Source organism: Aotus nancymaae, unplaced genomic scaffold (genome assembly GCF_030222135.1).
Source record: "Aotus nancymaae isolate 86718 unplaced genomic scaffold, 86718_ANA_hifiasm-v0.15.2.pri h1tg000067l, whole genome shotgun sequence".
In the NCBI taxonomy this organism is placed as follows: Eukaryota; Metazoa; Chordata; class Mammalia; order Primates; family Aotidae; genus Aotus; species Aotus nancymaae.
Genome location: NW_026988482.1, coordinates 13,530,905 through 13,545,970, shown reverse-complemented (window position 1 = coordinate 13,545,970; position 15,066 = coordinate 13,530,905). Strand labels below are relative to the sequence as shown.

General features: G+C 35.7%; 1 protein-coding gene and 1 non-coding gene across 3 annotated transcripts in view; both read left to right on the top strand.

Annotated features, from left to right (window-relative positions):
- The window catches only part of FGF12 (fibroblast growth factor 12), a 587,631-nt gene that overhangs the window by 188,259 nt on the left and 384,306 nt on the right, over positions 1 to 15,066 (top strand). The window lies entirely within an intron of this gene.
- Positions 6,029 to 6,132, top strand: LOC135270862 (small nucleolar RNA U13). Its single transcript, XR_010339022.1, has one exon. It is a non-coding gene; the product is annotated as a small nucleolar RNA U13 (small nucleolar RNA).

Sequence of the window (15,066 nt, the reverse complement as noted above, 5' to 3'; positions counted from 1 at the left end):
AATATATCTGTCAGCAGACTTCTCAGTGGAAACCTGACAGATCAGGAGAAAGCGGCATGACATATTTAATGTGCCGAAGAAGAAAATCTTGTATCCTAAAATAGTATGTCCCGTGAAATTATCCTTCAAACATGAAGGAGAAATAAAGTTTTCCCCAGACAAATAAAATTAAGGGATTTTATTAACACCAGACATGTCCTCCAAGAAATGCTTAAAGGAGTTCTTCAGTCTGAAAGAAAAGGATGTGAATGAGCAAAAAAGAAATCACTGGAAGGTGCAAAACTCACTGGTAATAGTAAGTTACAGAAAAACACACTATATTATAATACCATAATTGTAGTGTGTAAACTATTTATATCTTAAGTAGAAAGACTAAAGATGAACCAATAAAAAATAACTACAACAACTTTTCAAGATACAGATAGTATAATAAGATAAAAATAGAAAAAGCAAAAAGTTAAAAAGTGGGAGGATGAAATTAAAATACAAACTTTTTATTAGTTTTCTCTTTAGGCAATCAGTGTTAATTTGTCATTAATTTTAAATAATGGGTTATAAGATATTATTTGCAAGTTTTCCAGTAACATCAATCAGAAAACATACAACAAACACAATAAAAATCAAGAACTTAAAACCTTAAAATATATCATCAGGGAAAATCACCTTTGCTAAAAGGAAGACAGGAAAAAAAGAAAGAAGGAATAGAAAACCAGAAACAACCAGAAAACAAATAACAAAATGTCAGGGGTAAGTCCTTACTTATCAATAATAATGTTGAATGTAAATGGACTAAACTCTTCAATCAAAACACATAGAGTAGCTGAATGAATTAAAAAAAAAAAAAAGACCCAATGATGTGTTGCACTTTTCCTATAAAGACACAAATAATCTGAAAATAAAGGGATGGAAAAAGATATTGCATGCAAGTAGAAACCAAAAAGAGCAGCAAGCAGTAGCTACACTTATATCAGACAAAGTGGATTTCAAGACAAAAACTATACAAAGAAACAAAGAAGGTCATTAAATAATGATAAAGAAGTCAATTCAGCAAAATGATATAACAATTATAAATATATATGCACCCCATACTGGAGCACCCAGATATGTAAAGAAAATATTATTAGAGCTAAAGAGGGAGAGACTCCAACAGAATAACAGCTGGAGAACACCCCACTTTCAGCATTGATACATGATCCTGACAGAAAATTAGCAAGAAAACATCTGGCTTAATCTGCACTATAGACCAAATGAGCCTAATGTATATTTACAGAACATTTTATCCAATGACTGCAGAATACATATTCTCCTCAGTATGTTGATCATTATCAAGGATGTACCATATGAATAAGTCTTAAAACATTCAAAAAAATGGGAAGTTATATCAAATATATTCTGTGACAACAACGGAACAAAACTAGAAATCATTAACAAGAGGAGCTTTGAAAACTATACAATCCTAAGGAAATTAGACAGTATGTTCCTTAATGACCAATGGATCAAAGAATAAATGAAAAAGGAAATTGAAAAAATCTTGAAACAAATGATAATGAAAACACAACATACTGAAACTTATGGGATGCAGCTAAAGCAGTACTGAGAGAAAAGTTTATAGCTGTAATCACCTAGGTGAAAAATTAGAAAAACTTCAAATAAACTACCTAATTATGCTTCTTAAAGAATTAGAAAGGTAAAAATAAAACAAACTCAATATTAGTAGAGAAAAAATAATAAAGTTCAGAGTAGAAATAAGTGAATGTGAAAATAAAACAATACAAAAAATCAGTGAAAGAAAATATTGGCTTTTAGAAAAGATAAACAAAATTGATAAAACTTTGGCCAGACTAACTAAGAAAGAATAGAGAGAAGGCCCCAGAAAACAAAATCAGATGTGAAAATGAAGACTTTATAACTGATACTGTAGAAATTCAAAAGATCATCAGAAGCTAGTATGAGCAACTATGTGCCAGTAAATTATAAATTATAGAAGTAATGCATAAGTTCTTAGACACTTAAACTCTCCACAAAGTGAAGGATACAGTCAACAAAGTGAACAGCCAACCCACAGTATGGGGGAAAATATTTGCAAACTATCCATCTGACAAGGAATCAATAACCAGAATATATAACAAGCTCGAACAACTCTACAGGGAAAAAATCTATTAATCTGGCTAAAAAATATATTAAGATATGAATAGACATTTCTCAAAAGAAGATATACAAAGTGCTATATAAAAATATGCTCAACATCATTGATTATCAGAGAAATGCAAATAAAAACTAATGATATGTCATCTCACCCTAGTTAAAATGGGTTTTATCCAAAAGACAGAAAATCACAAACACTGGCCAGCGTGTGGAGAAAAGGGAACCCTTATACACTCTTTGTGGGAATGTAAATTAGTACAACCACTATGGAAAATAGTTTGGAAGTTCTTCAGAAAACTAAAAACAGGGCTACCATATGATCCCACAATCCCATTACTAGGTATATACCCAAAAGAAAAGAAATCAGTTAAGTATGTCAAAGAGATTTCTACACCCTCATGTTATGGTAACACTATTCCCAATAGCCAAGATTTTGAAGCAACTGAAATGTCCACCAACAGACAAATGGATGAGGAGGATGTAGTATATATACACAATGGTGTACTATTCAGCCATAACAAAAGAATGAGATCCTGTCATTTACAACAACATGAATAGGACTGGAGGTCATTATGTTAAGTAAAATAAGCCAGGCACAGAAGGATAAACTTCACATATTCTCACTGATTTGTGAGAGCTAAAAATTAAAACAAGTGAACTCATGGGGATAGACAGTAGAATGATTGGTTTCCAGAGGCAGGGAAGGGTAGTGGCCAGGAGTGAGGATAGTTAATGAGTACAAAAAGGTAGTTGGAAAGAATGAATACGATCTGGTATTTGACACCAGAACAGGACGACTATAGTCAAAATAATTTATTAAATATATAAAAATAACTAAAAGTACAATTGGATTATTTGTAACACAAAGAAAGGATAAATGCCTGAGGTGATGAAAATCCCATTTACCCTGATGTGATTATTATGCATTATATGCCTGTATCAAAATCTTATTACCCCATAAATACACTCAGTATGTACCCACAAAAATTAAAAGTTAAAAAATCAAAATGTCAAAAGCAAATATCTTATTTTTTACATATTTTTTCAAATCTCTTAGAAAATTCTGAACATATTTTATAATTTTTGTTGATGTCTCAGGATCATTATTATTAATTTTGAAAATTGTATTGTCCTGTAAAATATACTCTCAGAGACTTATTAACAACTTGTTAGGCTATCTGATGTTATTTTTCTTCACACATGATGGCACCATGTACTTTGACCTTGGAGGGCATGATATTTGTTAGTTTGTTGTTTGCTTATTTTCTGTCATAAAATAGTTATTTCTCATCACATATTTTTAAGTCTGTCTATTTCAACTTTTGCTTCTTGGTAAGAGGTTAGCAGTTTTTTTCTGCTAAGAGTCAGATAGTAAATATATTAGGCTTTATGGACCATATAGATTTTGTCACAATCACTCGACTCTGAGGTTGTGGCCTGAAACAGCATAGACAACAGAGAAACAAATGGTTATGGCTGTGTTCTAGTGAAACTTTATTTTCCAAAACAGGCAGTTTGCTGGATTTGTTGTGTGGGATATAGTTCTAGTCTGTTGAGCATGGTGAAATAGCCATGTAGAGTCATATGCAAAAAAGTAAACAGAATTTGTAAAAATGTAAACATATATTGCACTAGGACATAATGTAACCCTACAAACAAACCGTGTAAAATTTATTGCTGCAATTTTATGACAGCAATTGTGGGTAGTTAGATGTCTTTCTTTTGTCCCTTCTTTGCAACTTCTTTCAGTTGATGTGGCAGATATTTGGGGTTATTGAATAAATGGGCTCTAGACATTTGGCAGGTATTTGGGTTATTGAATAAATGAGCTCTAGAACACTTGCTTCATATGAATACATGTGTGTGTATGTTTATGTACCTCAGATATAGCTAAATTCATTGTACCAATTAATTAAGACCCAGCTAAGATTGGTTTTAGCTCCATTCTATGAATTTTAGAGAGTCCAATATTGTCCACCCCAACCACCACCAAGTTGTATGCAAATTTTCAGTGTGAGTTTATGTTTTCATGGTCTTCTCTGGCTCTGGATTCTGCTTCTGTAAAATTATTTCATTTTAGAGATTGTCCAGCTATCCTTGTTCTTGGAAAAAGTCTCGGCCATTTCTATACTTCAGACTCCAGCCTCTTACCATGGTTTTCAGTTTTCCTTAGTCCCTTCCAGATGGCTCACAGGAGCTCCAAATTCTTCGCACTTTGTTCTGCAGATTAATTCCATTTTCTCCAGTCTTACTCTCAAATTTCTTTCTGACTCCTCTGTGGATTTTCTTATCTAACAAGATGCTTTGCTGAAGAAAGAGGACCTGTTCTCCTTAATTGAACTGTCTTCTCAAGAAATTTTCCCCATGGATATATGGATAAAAGATTGCGTGGATGGATGGCTAGTGAGATATTATACAATACTGTATATTAGGATAGCTACTTCATATAAAGACTAGTATCCAATATGGAAAACCTATTTTTGGCTTATTATAGTTGATTTTGTGATCCAGATATTACTTAGCATTAATCTTCAAATCCCCTGCCATAGCCAAAACACACCTTATATATTATTTATGATATTACCTGTAGGAAGCATTTTATTCATTTCTTATTTGTTTCATTTTATAAAATATCTTAATAATGATTTTATTATAAAAAGAGTCAGAAATATCACTTCATATTATAGTCAACTAAATTGTAGAAATAAAATATAAGATTATAAACTGTGTAAGGCAAAAGTTAGACTTGAACTCAAAGTATCCACTGAAACTTACAGTAGTAAGGTGGTATTTCTATTTGGAGAAATGTCCCCAAATCTCCAATATTAGAAAAATAATAGTTTTTCTCTCTTTTTTCTTTTGAGATGGAGTCTCTCTCTGTTGCCAGACTGAAGTGCAGTGGAACAATCTTGGCTCACGGCAAGCTTGGCTTCCCGGGTTCAAGTGATTCTCCTGCCTCAGCCTCCCAAGTAGCTGGGATTACAGGCACATGCCACCATGCCCAGCTAATTTTTGTGTTTTCAGAATAGGTAGGGTTTCATGATCTTGGCCAGGCTAGTGTTGAACTCCCGACCTCGTGATCCACCCACTTCGGCCTCCCAAAGTGCTGGGATTACAGGCATGAGCCACTACGCCTGGCCAGAAAATAGTTCTTGTATTATTGTTATTATTATTAAATCGTTCTAAAATATGTAATATAAAATGATTTTATCCACAATTAGTATTATTCAGTCATATAAGAAATTATCAGCCACTCTTAATTGTCCGCAAAGAGCACTGCAAAGAACATCAAATACAAAGATACATTTTTAATAGACTAAAGAGCATGGGAGCTGATGCCTGTAATGGGCGGGCAGATCTTTTGAGGTCAGGAGTTCAGTACCAGTCTGGCCAACATTGTGAAACCCCATCTTTTCTAAAAATACAAAAATTAGTCAGGCGTGGTGGCATGCACCTGTAGTCCCAGCTACTTGGGAGGCTGAGACACGAGAATCTCTTGAACCTGGGAGGCAGAGGTTGCAGTGAGGCAAGATCACACCACTGTGCTCCAGCCTGGGCAAGAGACTCCATCTAAAAATAAAATAAAATAAAAAAAAATAAAGAGCTTACAATCTGCTTTTGCTTCTTCAAGTGATAGAAATATGATTGAAGGATTAGAAAAAATCAGGAGTGTAATGTCTAAGTTAATTTTTTAAAAACTCACATTTCCTGAGCACTCCAGTAACCTAAAACCGGCTTCTTTGAAGGTTTCTCAGTATATTGAGCTGGAATGGAAAGCTAGCAACTTTACTACTTATGCTTTTTTCTTAGAATCATTACAAAATATTTGACCAGAAAAAATACATTCTGAGCAAAATTAGTTTTTTTAAAAAAATCAAACCTGATCCTTTTGTAGTTGGTAAGCATGATGGTTGAGTGTTCACATGCATGTGTGAGATGTGCCACCCTTGAACCATGTCAGGACATCAGTACATTACCCGTCTGATATGAAAAATAAAAACCTGTCATCTTATAAAAATAAATAAAGAGGAACAGAGATGGGACACTGGATGCTTTGGGTTTGCTTTGTCGATATTTATGTTTTCAAGCAGGCTTGCTTCATCCAATTTGTATATTCTTTTGAGGAAAAATACACTAACAGGAATGACAGTATGCAATGCAAATCAGACACAGAGCTGTTCCCTATGGACTTTCTAGCCTACAGAGAGAAGTATGCATGCAGACAACAGAGGAAAATGGGGTACTTCTACTTCAGGCTTTATGGAAGAGTTGACCTTTGGACTGGCCCATGATCAACTTGATTAAACTAGAAGAGGCACAGAGGGCATTTTTGGCTAAGGAAAGAAAATGAACCAAGGTTCAAAAGTTCAAAAGTCTATGTCAAAGTAAAGCAAGTGCAGGCTTACATTTTACTGTCTTTAATTTCTAAATTCAAGAAGCTTTGAAAACCATTATGTGTATGTTGTTTTTCCTTAAGGTATACCCTGACGTGAATTGACAGGAGGCTATTTATAATCTTTATTTATCCCACTTATAAGACTATTTATAGATTTTACCGAAGAAATATCAATGTATTTCATTACAGGTGCAGTCCCAACATACATGGATTTTGCTAATGTGTTATACATTAACTGTATAACTTTTTTAAAAAAACACCACCTTGTTCCCCAAAAACTTGAATTACAAAACACACTTGGCCCCAGCTGTTTCTGGTAAGAGATTGTAGACGTGAAGTAATTATGGGAGAAGTGATATTGTAGAAATGATGTCCAGAAAGCTAGGTGAAGACTGTGCAAGTTCTTGAAAACCAAGGTACAGATTTTGGTAATTTGACTTTAGGCTGTAAGGAACCATTATGTGCTTTTGAAGAAGAAGTGAAGTACTCAACCATACTTTATAAAAATTGGATTGAATCCCTGAGCACACGCTATTTAAAATTTTTTCTCCAAATGATTACAAAAACTGTAAGATGATGTCAGATGAAATGCCTTTGAAAAAGATATTTACATCCATTATTTGTTTTCTTGTGATGGTATGTATGAGAAATGAAGTCAGAGAAAGCACTTTCAGATTGTGTTTACAGCTTGCTAAATGTCATGCCACATAAATATGGTCAGAGTTTGGATGCTCCCAAATGACTGTGCATTGAAAATACAAGAGTTACTTCATAGAAGAAAAAAATAAACAAGCAAAAAAACTATAAGACATAGTAATTTATTTCATATTTGGTCATGTTCCTTGCTAAAAATACCTGAAGGCAAATTCAGATAATTTGTTTATCAGATAACTTGTATATCAGGAACAAAATAGATAATTTGTTTTTGATTAGGTTAATAAAATTGAGAAATTAAAAATGTTATTGTCATTGTATGTACAGTGTATGTGTGTCACTCATAGTGAGTCTTTACACTCTGCCTTGAAAAACAAGCATCAAAAGTTTGGTACAAAATCAATATTCACAAGTCAGTAGCACTGCTAAACACCAACAATTAACAAGTTGAGAATCAAATCAAGAACTCAATCCCTTTTAAAACAGCTACAAAAAATAAATAAAATAAAATAAAATAAAATACATAGGAATATACTTAACCAAGGAGGTGAAAGATCTCTACAAGGAAAACTACAAAACAATGTTGAAAGAAATCATAGATGACACAAACAAATGGAAAGACAACCCATGCTCATAAATGGGAAGAATCGATATAGTGAAAATGACCATACTGCTCAAAGCAATCTACAGATTTAGTGCAATCCCCATCAAAATGTCATCAGCATTCTTCACAAAACTAGAAAAAAAAATTCCTAAAATTCATACAGAACCAAAAAAGAGCCCACACAGCCAAAGCAATACTAAGAAAAAGAACAAATCTGGAGGTATCACCTTACCCAACTTCAAATTACACTACAAGAACTATAATTACTCAAACAGCATGGTGCTGGTATAAAAATAGGCATGTAGACCAATGGAACAGAGTAAGAACCCAGAAATTAAGCCAAATACTTACAGCCAATTGATCTTCAACAAAGTCTACAAAAACATAAATCGGGGAAAGGACACCTATTCAATAAATGTTGCTGGGAAAACTAGCAAGCCACATGTAGAAGAATGAAACTGGATCCTTACCTTTCCCCTTATACAAAAATTAACTAAAAATGTGTCATAGACTTGCATCTATGACCTGAAACCATAAAAATTGTAGAAGATAACATTGGTAAAACTCTTCTAGATAAGACATTGGCTTAGGGAAAGAATTCATGACTAAGACCTCAAAAGCAAATGCAACAAAAACAAAAGTAAATAAATATAATCTAATTAAACTAAAAAGCTTCTGTATAGCAAAAGAAATATTCAGCAAAGTAAACAGACAACCCACAAAGTGGGAGGAGAAAATATTCACAAACTACACACCTGACAAAGGACTAATATCTAGAATCTACAAGGAACTGAACCAAATTAGCAAGAAAGAAACAAATAATCCCATCCAAAAGTGGGCAAAGGACATGAATAGACAATTCTCAAAATAAGATACACAAACAGTCAATAAACATGAAAAAATGCTCAACATCACTAATTTTCAGGGAAATGCAAAGTAAAATCACAATGAGATACCACCTTACTTCTGCAAGAATGACTGTAATTAAAAGTCAAAAAACAATAAATGTTGCAGTGGATGTGGTAAAAAGGGAAGACTTTTATACTTTTATTCTGTTGGTGGGAATGTAAATGGTACAACCTATGGAAAACAGTTTAGAGATTCCTTAAAAAACTAACAGTAGAACCACCATACAATCCAGCAATCCCACTACTGGATATCTACCCAAAGGAAAAGAAGACATTATATGAAAAAGACACATGCACACATGTTTGTAGCAGCACAATTCACAATTGCAAAGATGTGGATCCAACTTAAGTGCCCATCAACTAATGAGTGGATAAAGAGCATGTAGTATATATACATAATGGAAAACTACTCAGCCATAAATAGAAATGAAATAATGTCTTTTGCAGCAACTTGGATGGAGCTGGAGGCCATTATCCTAAATGAAGTGCCTCAGGAATCAATGGGTCAAATACTGTATGTTCTCATTTATATGTGGGAGCTAAGCTATGAGCATGCAAAGTCATAAGTATGATATATCAAACTCTGGGGATTTGAGGGGAACGGTTTGAAGGAGAATGCAGGATAAAAGACCGACCATATACTGGGTACAATGTACATTGCTTGGGTGACAGGTGCATTAAAATCTGGGAAATTACCACTGAAGAACATATGCATGTAACCAAAACCACCTGTCCCCAAAAAACTATTGAAATAAAAATAGAAGTGTATTCACAAAAACATTTGGGAATTAGAAGATTGACTCTAGGAATGTATCCATCTCTGTTTTTCTTTCTTAGACTATCTGTATAGTCAGCTAATTTTGCTTTCTATAAGCTTGTAATAAGTATTTCTGAGACCCCAGGATTAAGAGCACATTTTTAAAAACAATTTTTGAAATACCATTCAAAATTTCAAAAAACAAACAAATGGAAAGACATCCCATGCTCATAAATGGAAAGAATCAATATAGTGAAAATGGCCATACTGTCCAAAGCAATGGCCATACTGTCCAAAGCATACTGTCCATATGAATTGATTCTAAAATTCATATGGAACCAAAAAAGAGCCCACACAGCCAATTAATACTAAGCAAAAAGAACAAATCTGATGGTATCACCTTACCCAACTTCAACTACACGACTATAGTTACCAAAACAACACGGTGCTGATATAAAAATAGATATGCAGACCAATGGAATGGAATACAGAATCCAAAAATAAAGCCAAATTCTTGCAGCAAACTGATCTTCAACAAAGCATACAGAAACATAAATTGGGGAAAGAACACCCTATTCAATAAATGTTGAAATATACCAATACATGGTCTGGAAGCACATGTAGGCATATTTAATAAAACTTGAAATTGGTATATATTTCGAGAAGAGTATTTGGTATCTGCCTCAGCAAAATCACTTAAACTACTTCCTAGAAGTGGAATTCTAATCCTTGAAAGTCTATGCAAAGAAAATCAGAAAGTTCCATCTAATTCATGGCTTATGGTTTTCCAGAAAAATTCTGCATTTGACTTCAGAAGAACTGAGAATAATAATAATATTTATAAATACTATATACCTCTCACTAGAGCCCAGGGATGAAGAACATGTATTAGGTCATAGAAGTATTTTTTGATATTGTAACCTCAAAAATCATATTCTATTTGATGTTCTTAGAAGATTTTTAAAAAATAACTTATAAAGATAAGAAGATGCTGATATTTTTAAAGCAATATTTATTTGATTTAAAAAGTATTCGATAATACTTTTAGAAAAGATGACAATATAGAAATGCAGTAATAAGAATCGCCGTATTGATAATATTTGTTGAGTTTTTTGAGGTCCTATTGGCATTGTACCTTACATTTTACATACATTATCTCAGTTAAGCTTTACCCTGTTATATACCATTTTTCACATTTTATATAAATAGAAACTGATGTCTAGAGAGGTTAAGTGAGTGGCACAAAGTTATATGGCGGGAAGTGGTAGAGCAGAAGTCAGGCCCAGGAAGTTCAACTTCAGAATGCATGCTCTGAGCAGCTATACTTCCTGCTTCCCCTCAATTGCCAACAACCACCAAAATGGTCACTGAGAAATAACTACTGTTTATATTTTTGTGTATATGCTTTCAATATTTTGCCATATATGTATATTTCAATATATAAATGAAATAAGGCAGACTGTTTTTTCACCTTTAATGTTGGCTTTTTGCTCATCGAACTTATTAATAACTAAAAAAAAATGGCAAAGAAGTGATTTTAGTATATGCTAATCCAGAATGTAGATGTGATGCTGAGTGTCTATATAAGATCGTGGATTAAAATCAACAAACAAAAAAGCACTATCTAAATAAGCTGCCATCAGGCTAACACCTCCTCCTAAGCAAAGGCTACTTATATTCCTCAACTCAAGGTGTCAGTGACAGCATGAAGCATGTGGTAGAAAATTAAAAGAGGGAGTTGATTTTCCAAATTTTATCACATTCCTTCCTCTCAAAATGTAACAACCCAAAATGTTGTTAATAGTGTTGTTTTAAATTTCACCATTACGAAAAGTATTTTCATTTGCTTTAAAATAATTATAAATTTTAAATATAGGGACGACCAGTGGGTGCTTCATACCAGGTTCTGACCAGAAAAAAGGAAAAAAAAAATACCCAAACTTCTTTTTTAGAAATGTACTAGTCCTTTTGAAAAAGATCTGTAAATGGGGCGTCCACTAAGTGCTAATCTCTATGTTAAGCATTTCCCTTTCTCTTTTTCTTTTTTCTTTTTGCCACAACAAACCTTAAGGCAGATTATTAGCCTTGGTTTGAAAATGAGGAAAATGAGATTAAAGTTAAGAAATGTGTCCATGAACACACAGGTGGGATTTGAACTCAGCAATGTTTAGCTCTCAAGTGCTTCTTATGATGTCATCTAAGAGTCTGACAGCCAAACTGATCATAATCTCTAAGACATAGAGTGGAAAACTGAAATGAAAACAGGACAGAAAAAAAAGTCCCCATTCAAATGAAGTGTGTAGCTGTAAACCATCTTGCTGTCCTATATTTCTCTTATGGTTTTAAAACATTAAAGTGCAGGGCTGAGCACAGTGGCTCAAACCTGTAATTCCAGCACACTGGGAGGCCAAGGCGGGTGGATCACCTCAGTTCAGGAGTTCCAGACCAGCCTGGGCAACATGATGAAACCTTGTCTCTACTAAAAATACAAAAATTAGCTGGGCATGGTGGCACACACCACCTGTAGTCCCAGCTACATGGGAGGCTGAGGCAGGAGAATTGCTTGAACCCAGGAGGTAAAGGTTGCAGTGAGCTGAGATTGCGCCATTGCACTCCAGCCTGGGTGACAGAGCAAGACTCTGTCTCAAAAACAAACAAAAACATTAAAATGCAATTCAGATACCATAAAATTTACCCGTTTAATGTGTACAGTTCAGTGGTTCTTAGTATATTTACAAGGCTATGCAACCATCACCTCACTAATTCCAGAACACTTTCATCACCCTAGAAAAAAATCCCCATACCCATTAGTATTCTTTTCCCTCCCTCCCTCCCTCCCTCCTTCCTTTGAAACAGACTTTTGCTCTTGTTGCCCAGGCTAGAGTGCAATGGCATGATCTTAACTCACTGCAACCTCTGCCTCCCAGGTTCAAGCGATTCTCCTGCCTCAGCCTCCCGAGTAGCTGGGATTACAGGCATGAACCACCATGCCTGGCTACTTTTTGGTATTTTTAGTAGAGACAGGGTTTCTCCATGTTGGTCAGGCTGGTCTTGAACTCCCGACCTCAGGTGATCCGCCTGCCTCGGCCTCCCAAAGTGCTGGGATTGTAGGCGTGAGCCACCTCGCCCAGCCTAGTATTCATTTCTTATATAATTTTAGAGCTTTCTACTAAAAACCCAATTTTCTTAGATTTTTCCTTCAAAGACAATTCTTAAGTATTTTATAGATGCAGGAAAGAAGTTATTAAAATAATCTCAAATAACAAATGAGTGATATTGCTGTTATTGAATATATCTTCCAGGATGAAAGGATGAAAAGGATTATTACTGGTAGCATTTCCCAAATGTCATAAATGTCAATAAACTTCTCCACCATATCACTACTGCAATTTATTAAGCACCTACTATCTGGCAGGCACCATATTAAGAATATTCTATCTCAATTAATCCTGAGAGCAATTCTAAGGAATTATGAATACTCACTCTATTGCACACACAAAAACCACAGAAACTTGGAGCAGTGACCTCATCCAGTAAGTGTAAGAGTTGAGAAATAATCCTAGGTCTGGTTTGATTTCAAACCTCAAGTTCTAACCACTGAGCCCCACCAAGTGAGAGAAAGTGGATCAAAAGAGAATGTAGATTTCAAAATTAAAAAAAAAAAAAAAAACGGAGAGAAGAGGCTGAACAGAAGTGGGTTAAGGGTACGAACATACAATCCAATAGAAGGAATAAATGTAACGGTTGGTAGCAGAGTAGGATGGCCGTACTTAACAAAAATGTGTTATCTTCAGGTGACGGACACTTTAGATACATTCTATCACTATGCATTAGATTTATATAACAACATTTCTCATGTACCTCATTGATATGTTTGGCTGTGTCCCCACCCAAATCTCATCTTGAATTCTCACATGTTGTGGGAGGGACCCCGTGGGAGGTAGTTGAATCACAGGGGTGGGTCTTTCCTGTGCTGTTCTCGTGATAGTGAATAAGTCTCATAAGATCTGATGATGCTATAAGGGAGAGTTTCCCAGCACCGGCTCTCTTCCACTGTCTGCTGCCATGTGAGACGTGCCTTTCACCTTGTGCCTTGATTGTGACACCTCCCCAGCCATGTGGAACTGTAAGTCCAATTAAACTTCGTTTTGTTCCTACTTTCAGGCATACCTTTATCAGTGGCATGAAAATGAACTAATACAGTAAATTGGTACCAGTAGAGTGGGAAGTTGCTGAAAAGATACCCGAAAATGTGGAATCAACTTTGGAACTGGGTAACAGGCAGAGGTTGGAACTGTTTGGAGGGCTCAGAAGTCAGGAAAATATGGAAAAGTTTGAAACTCCCTAGACACTTGTCAAATGGCTTTGACCAAAATGCTGATAATGATGTGGACAATGAAGTCCAGGCTGAGGTGGTTTCAGATGGAGATGGAGAACTTGTTAGGAACTGGAGCAAAGGTGACTCTTGTTATGTGTTAGCAAAGAGACTCATGGCATTTTGCCCCTGCCCGAGACATTTGTGGAACTTTGAACTTGAGAGAGATGATTAAGGGTATCTGGCAGAAGAAATTTCTAAGCAGCAAAGTGTTCAAGATGTGACTTGGGTGCTATTAAAGGCATTCAGTTTTATTAGTGAAACAGAGAATAAAAGTTGGAAAAATTTGCAATGCTATAGAAAAGAAAATCCCATTTTCTGAGGAGAAATTCAAGCTGGTTGCATAAATTAGCATAAGTAATGAGTAACCGAATGCTATACCCCAAGATAATGGAAAATGTGTCTCCAAGGTATGTTGGAGGTCTTCATGGCAGCCCTTCCCATTACAGGCCTAGAGGACTAGGAGGAAAATGTGGTTTTGTAGGTGGGGCTCAGGGTCCCTATGCTATGTGCAGCCTAGAAACTTGGTGCCCCATGTCCTAGCCACTTCAGCTGTGTCTGAAAGGGGCCAATGTAGAGCTCAGGCCATGGCTTCAGAGGGTGCAAGCCTCAAGACTTCACAGCTTCAATGTGGTGTTGAGCCTGCCAGTGCATGGAAGTCAAGAACTGGGGTTTGGGAACCTCCATCTAAATTTCAGAGGTTATATGGAAACTCATGGATGTCCAGGCAGATGTTTGCTACAGGGGCGAGGCTCTCATAGAGAACCTCTGCTAGGGCAGTGTGGAAGGGAAATGTGGGGTTGGAGCCCCCACACAGAGTCCCTACTGGGGCACGACCTATTGGAGCTGTGAGAAGAGGGCCACCATCCTCCAGATCCTAGAATGGTAGATTCACTGACAGCTTGTACTGTGCAGCTGGAAAAGCCACAGACACTCAACACCAGCCCATGAAAGCAACTGGGAGAGAGGCTGTACCCTGCAAAGCCACAGGTGCCAAGCTGCCCAAGACCATGAGAACTCACCTCCTGCATTAGCATGACCTGGATGTGAGACATGGGAGTCAAAGGAGATCATTCTGGAGTTTTAAGATTTGACTGCCCCACTGGATTTTGGACTTGCATGGGGCCTGCAGCCCTTTTGTTTTGGCCAGTTTCTCCCAATGCCTGTACCACATTGTATCTCAGAAGTAACTACCTTGGTTTATTTTGCAGGCTCATAGGTGGAAGG